This window comes from Lipotes vexillifer, unplaced genomic scaffold (genome assembly GCF_000442215.2).
Source record: "Lipotes vexillifer unplaced genomic scaffold, Lipotes_vexillifer_v1.1 scaffold240, whole genome shotgun sequence".
Lineage (NCBI taxonomy): Eukaryota > Metazoa > Chordata > Mammalia > Artiodactyla > Lipotidae > Lipotes > Lipotes vexillifer.
The window spans coordinates 2231461-2238165 of NW_006797481.1; the positions used below are offsets into that span (position 1 = coordinate 2231461).

The following is a 6705-nucleotide window of genomic DNA, read 5'->3' on the forward strand; positions in this document are numbered from 1 at the left end:
GCTCTGCGGCATGTGGGATCTTCCCGGACCGGGGCATGAACCCGTGTCCCCTGCATCGGTAGGCGGACTCTCAACCACTGCGCCACCAGGGAAGCCATGTACAGCAGGTTCTTATTAGTTATCCATTATATATATATATTAGTATATATGTGTCAATCCCAGTCTCCCAATTCATCACACCACCACGCCACCACTTTCCCCCCTTGGTGTCCATACATCTGTACTCTACTTCTGTGTCTCAATTTCTGCCCTGCAAACCGGTTCATCTGTACCATTTTCTAGGTTCCACATATATGCGTTAATGTACAATATTTGTCTTTCTCTTTCTGACTTACTTCACTCTGTATGACAGTCTCTAGATTCATCCACGTCTCTACAGATGCCCCAATTTGTTTCCTTTTTATGGCTGAGTAATATTCCATTGTATATATGTACCACGTCTTCTTTATCCATTCGTCTGTGGATTGGCATTTAGGTTGCTTCCATATGCTGGTTATTGTAAATAGTGCTGCAGTCAACACTGGGGTGCATTTGTCTTTTTGAATTATGGTTTTCTCTGGGTATATGCCCAGTCTTGGGATTGCTGGGTCATATGGTAATTCTATTTTTAGTTTTTTAAGGAACCTCCATACTGTTCTCAATAGTGGCTGTATCAGTTTGCATTCCCACCAACAGTGCAAGACGGTTCCCTTCTCTCCACACCCTCTCCAGCATTTGTAGATTTTCTGATGATGCCCATTCTAACTTGTGTGAGGTGATACCTCATTGTCGTTTTGATTTGCATTTCCCTAGTAATTAATGATGTTGAGCAGCTTTTCACGTGCTTCTTGGCCATCTGTATGTCTTCTTTGGAGAAATGTCTGTTTAGGTAGTCTGCCCATTTCTGGATTGGGTTGTTTGTTTTTTTCATATTGAGCTGCATGAGCTGTTTATATATTTTGGAGATTAATCCATTGTTGATTTGTTTGCAAATATTTTCTCCCATTCTGAGGGTTGTCTTTTCGTCTTGTTTGTAGTTTCCTTTGCTGTGCAAAAGCTTTTAAGTTTCATTAGGTCCCATTTGTTTATTTTTGTTTTTACTTCCATTACTCTAGGAGGTGGATGAGAAAAGATCTTGCTGTGACTTATGTCAAAGAGTGTTCTTCCTGTGTTTTTCTCTAAGAGTTTTATAGTGTCCCGTCTTACATTTAGGTCTGTAATCCATTTTGAGTTGATTTTTGTGTATGGTGTTAGGGAGTGTTCTAATTTCATTCTTCTACATGTAGCTGTCCAGTTTTCCCAGCACCACTTACTGAAGAGACTGTCTTTTCTCCATTGTATCTCCTTGCCTCCTTAGTCATAGATTAGTTGACCATAGGTGTGTGGGTTTGTCTCTGGGCTTTCTATCCTGTTCCATTGATCTATATTTCCATTTTTCTGCCAATACTGTATTGTCTTGATTACTGTAGCTTTGTAGTATAGTATGAAGTCAGGGAGTCTGATTCCTCCAGCTCCGTTTTTTTTCCCTCAAGACTGCTTTGGCTATTCGTGGTCTTTTGTGTCTCCATGCAAATTTTAAGATTTTTTTCTCTAGTTCTGTAAAAAATGTCTTCGGTAATTTGGTAGGGATTGCACTGAATCTGTAGATGGCTTTGGGTAGTATAGCCATTTTCACAGTATTGATTCTTCCAATCCAGGAACATGGTATATATTCTCCATCTGTTTGTAGCATCTTTCATTTCTTTCAGCAGTGTTTTGTAGTTTTCTGCATACAGGTCTTTTGTCTCCCTAGGTAGGTTTATTCCTAGGTATTTTATTCTTTCTGTTGCAGTAGTAAATGGGAGTGTTTCCTTAATTTCTCTTTCAGATTTTTCGTCATTAGTGTATAGGAATGCAAGAGATTTCTGTGCATTAATTTTGTATCCTGCAATGTTACCGAATTCATTGATTAGCTCTAGTAGTTTTCTAGTTTTCTTGTGGCATCTTTAGGATTCTCCATGTATAGTATCATGTCATCTGCAAACAGTGACACTTTTACTTCTTCTTTACCAATTTGTATTCCTTTTATTTCTTTTTCTTCTCTGATTGCCGTGGCTAGGACTTCCAAAACTATGTTGAATGATAGTGGTGAGAGTGGACATCCTTGTCTTGTTTCTGATCTTAGAGGAAATGCTTTCCATTTTTCACCATTGAGAATGATGTTTGCTGTGGGTTTGTCATATATGGCCTTTATTATATTGAAGTAGGGTCCCTCGATGCCCACTTCCTGGAGTTTTTATCATAAATCGGTGTTGAATTTTGTTGAAAGCTTTTTCTGCATCTATTGAGATGATCATATGTTCTTTTTTCTTCAGTTTGTTAATATGCTGTATCACATTGATTGATTTGTGTATATTGAAGAATCCTTGCATCCCTGGGATAAATCCCACTTGATCATGGTGTATGATCCTTTTAATGTGTTGCTGGATTCTGTTTGCTAGTATTTTGTTGAGGATTTTTCATCTATATTCATGAGTGATATTGGTCTGTAATTTTCTTTTTTTGTAGTATCTTTGTCTGGTTCTGGTATCAGGGTGACGGTGGCCTCACAGAATGAGCTTGGGAGTGTTCCTTCCTCTGCAGGTTTTTGGAAGAGTTTGAGAAGGATGGGTGTTAGCTCTTCTCTAAATGTTTGATAAAATTCACCTGTGACGCCATCTGGTCCTGGACTTTTGTTTGTTGGAAGATTTTGAATCACAGTTTCAATTTCATTACTTGTGATTGGTCTGTTCATATTTGCTATTTCTTCCTGGTTCAGTCTTGGAAGTTTATATCTTTATAAGAATTTGTCCATTTCTTCCAGGTTGTCCATTTTATTGGCATAGAGTTGCTTGTAGTAGTCTCTTAGGATGCTTTGTATTTCTGTGGTGTCTGTTGTAACTTCTCCTTTTTCATTTCTAATTTTATTGATTTGAGTCCTCTCCTTCTTTTTCTTGATGAGTCTGGCTAAAGGTTTATCCATTTTGTTTATCTTCTCAAAGAACCAGCTTTTAGTTTTATTGAACTTTGCTATTGTTTTCTTTGTTTCTATTTCATTTATTTCTGCTCTGATCATTATGATTTCTTTCCTTCTTCTGACTTTGGGTTTTGTTCGTCTTTCTCTAGTTCCTTTAGGTGTAAGGTTAGATGTTTATCTGAGATTTTTCTTGTTTCTTGAGGTAGGATTGTATTGATATGAACTTCCCGCTCAGAACTGCTTTTGCTGCGTCCCATAGGTTTTGGATCGTTGTGTTTTCATTGTCATTTGTCTCTAGGTAGTTTTTGATTTCCTCTTTGATTTCTTCAGTGATCTCTTGGTCATTTAGTAACGTATTATTTAGCCTCCATGTGTTTGTATTTTTTACATTTTTTTCCCTGTAATTTTCTAATCTCATAGTGTTGTGGTCAGAAAAGATGCTTGATATGATCTCAGTTTTCTTGAATTTACCGTGGCTTGATTTGTGACCCAAGATGTGATCTATCCTGGAGGATGTTCCATGTGCAGTTGAGAAGAAAGTGTAATCTGCTGTTTTTGGATGGAAGGTTCTATAAATATCAATTAAATCTATCTGGTCTATTGTGTCATTTAAAGCTTGTGTTTCCATATTAATTTTCTGTTTGGATGATCTGTCCATTGGTGTAAGTGAGGTGTTAAAGTCCCCCATTATTATTGTGTTACTGTCGATTTCCTCTTTTATAGCTGTTAGCAGTTGCCTTATGTGTTGAGGTGCTCCTATGTTGGGTGCATATATATTTGTAATTGCTGTATCTTCATGGATTGATCCCTCGATCATTTTGTAGTGTCCTTCCCTGTCTCTTGCAACATTCTTTGTTTTAAAGTCTATTTTATCTTTTATGAGTATTGCTACTCCAGCTTTCTTTTGATTTCCATTTGCATGGAATATCTTTTTCCATCCCCTCACTTTCAGTCTGTATGTGTCCCTAGGTCTGAAGTGGGTTTCTTGTAGACAGCATATATATGGGTCTTGTTTTTGTATCCATTCAGCCAGTCTATGTCCTTTGGTTGCAGCATTTAATCCATTCACGTTTAAGGTAATTATCAATATGTATGTTCCTATTACCATTTTAATTGTTTTGGGTTTATTTTTGTAGGTCCTTTTCTTCTCTTGTGTTTCACACTTAGAGAAGTTCCTTTAGCATTTGTTGTAGAGCTGGTTTGGTGGTGCTGAATTCTCTTAGCTTCTACTTGTCTGTAAAGCTTTAGATTTCTCCATTGAATCTGAATGAGATCCTTGCCAGGTAGAGTGATCTTGGTTTTAGGTTCTTCCCTTTCATCACTTTAAATAGGTCATGCCACTCCCTTCTGGCTTGTAGTTTCTGCTGAGAAATCTGCTGTTAACCTTATGGGAGTTTCCTTGTATGTTATGTGTCATTTTTCCCTTGCTGCTTTCAATAATTTTTCTTTGTCTTTAATTTTTGCCAGTTTGATTACTGTGTATCTCAGCGTGTTTCTCCTTTGGTTAATCCTGCCTGGGACTCTCTGTGCTTCCTGGACTTGGGTGGCTATTTCCTTTCCCACGTTAGGGAAGTTTATGATTATAATCTCTTTAAATATTTTCTCGGGTCCTTTCTCACTCTCTTCTCCTTCTGGGACCCCTATAATGCGAATGTTGTTGCGTTTAATGTTGTCCCAGAGGTCTCTTAAGCTGTCTTCATTTCTTTTCATTCTTTTTTGTTTATTCTGTTCTGCAGCAGTGAATTCCACCATTCTGTCTTCCAGGTCACTTATCCGTTCTTCTGCCTCAGTTATTCTGCTATTGATTCCTTCTAGTGTATTTTTCATTTCAGTTATTGTATTGTTCATCTCTGTTTGTTAATTCTTCTAGGTCTTTGTTAAACATTTCTTGCATCTTCTCAGTCTTTCCTCCATTCTTTTTCTGAGGTCCTTGATCATCTTTACTGTCATTATTCTGAATTCTTTTTCTGCAGTGTTGCCTATCTCCGCTTCATTTAGTTGTTTTTCTGGGGTTTTATCTTTTTCCTTCATCTGGTACGTAGCCCTCTGCCTTTTCATCTTTTCTTTCTGTGAATGTGGTTTTTGTTTCACAGGCTGCAGGATTGTAGTTCGTCCTGCTTCTGCTGTCTGTCCTCTGGTGGATGAGGCTGTCTAAGAGGCTTGTGCAAGTTTCCTTATGGGAGGGACTGACTGGTGGTGGGTAGAGCTGGCTGTTGCTCTGGTGGGCAGAGCTCAGTAAAAGTTAAATCCACTTGTCTGTTGATGGGTGGGGCTGGGTTCCCTCCCTGTTGGTTGCCTGGCCTGAGGCAACTCAGCACTGGGCTCTTTGGTGGGGCTAATGGCGGACCCTGGGAGGGCTCACACCAAGGAGTACTTCCCAGAACTTCTGCTGCCAGTGTCCTTGTCCTCACAGTGAGCCACAAACACCCCCCGCCTCTGCACAGGACCCTCCAACACTAGCAGGTAGGTCTGGTTCAGTCTCCCCTGAGGTCACTGCTCCTTACCCCTGGGTCCTGATGCGCACAGTACTTGGTGTGTTCCCCGCCAGAGTGGAGTCTGTTTTTCCCAGTCCTGTCGAAGTCCTGCACTCAAACCCCTCTAGCCTTCAAAGTCTGATTCTCTGGGAATTCCTCCTCCCATTCCCTAACCCCCAGGTTGGGGAGCCTGACATGGGGCTCAGAACCTTCACTCCAGTGGGTGGACTTCTGTGGTATAGTTGTTCTCCAGTTTGTGAGTCACCCACCCAGTGGTTATGGGATTTGATTTTATTGTGTTTGCGCCCCTCCTACCGTCTCACTGTGGCTTCTCCTTTGTCTTTGGATGTGGAGTATCTTTTTTGGTGAGTTCCAATGTCTTCCTGTCGATGATTGTTCAGCAGTTATGATTTAGGTGTTATCGCAAGAGCGAGTGAGCGCGTGTCCATCTACTCCGCCGTCTTGAACCAATCTCTCTCATTCCCTAGATTTTCTTTTTAATGGTTTTGGTTAGCCTGCTGTTTGCCCCAGCTGTTACCCAATGTCTGGGATGGCTAAGATGATCAGTAGTTGCTTCTGATTGCTTTTGATAAACTCTCTGGGGGAATAGGCTATTCACAGTGGGCAAGTGCCACGTCAGGTTAAATAAAGACAGGCTTGCAAATGGATTCTTCCTGGGAACTACCAGACAGTCAAATAATAACAGTTCTCTGGGAATGGTGCTTTGACAGAGCTCCAGCCCCACAGCCCTGTCCAGTGGTTGCGAGGCTGTCTGTTTTCAGGGCTGCTGGGAGGTGGGTAGAGGAATAGGGCAAATTTAAATGCCTCAGAGCTCACTGTTCTTCCTGTCTTTCTTGAAAAAATGCTCCCCGAATTGTTTCAAGCATCTGGTTAATGTGTAGAGGTTTGAAGAAGCTGATTATGATCATTTTTGCCTGTGTTCTTGTTCCCTTTAATGGTGGTGAGGATTTTCAGAGGTCCTTACTTGGCAGTTTTTGCTGACGTCTCTCTTCCCTGTGTTTAAAGGCATCATGTTTGCTATGCAAGTTGCTGGCTTTTATCTGTTTGCCTGGTGTTCTCAAATGAATCTTGAGTTTTGTTACTTTGTTTAGAGTACTTTCCTCAGTGGTATAACTTATGTGTAAAGTTTGGTTTTCAGTCCTTTTACCCATATTATTACCTCATTTGTCTAAGATGCAGGGTGACTTCCTCATTTTCACATCAGGCAACGCACCACGTTACCTTCCTTTTCCCTAC

General features: G+C 40.3%; 1 protein-coding gene across 3 annotated transcripts in view; it reads left to right on the top strand.

The window, feature by feature from the left end:
• MCMBP (minichromosome maintenance complex binding protein) overlaps positions 1-6705 on the top strand; it is a 58936-nt gene that overhangs the window by 51140 nt on the left and 1091 nt on the right. The window lies entirely within an intron of this gene.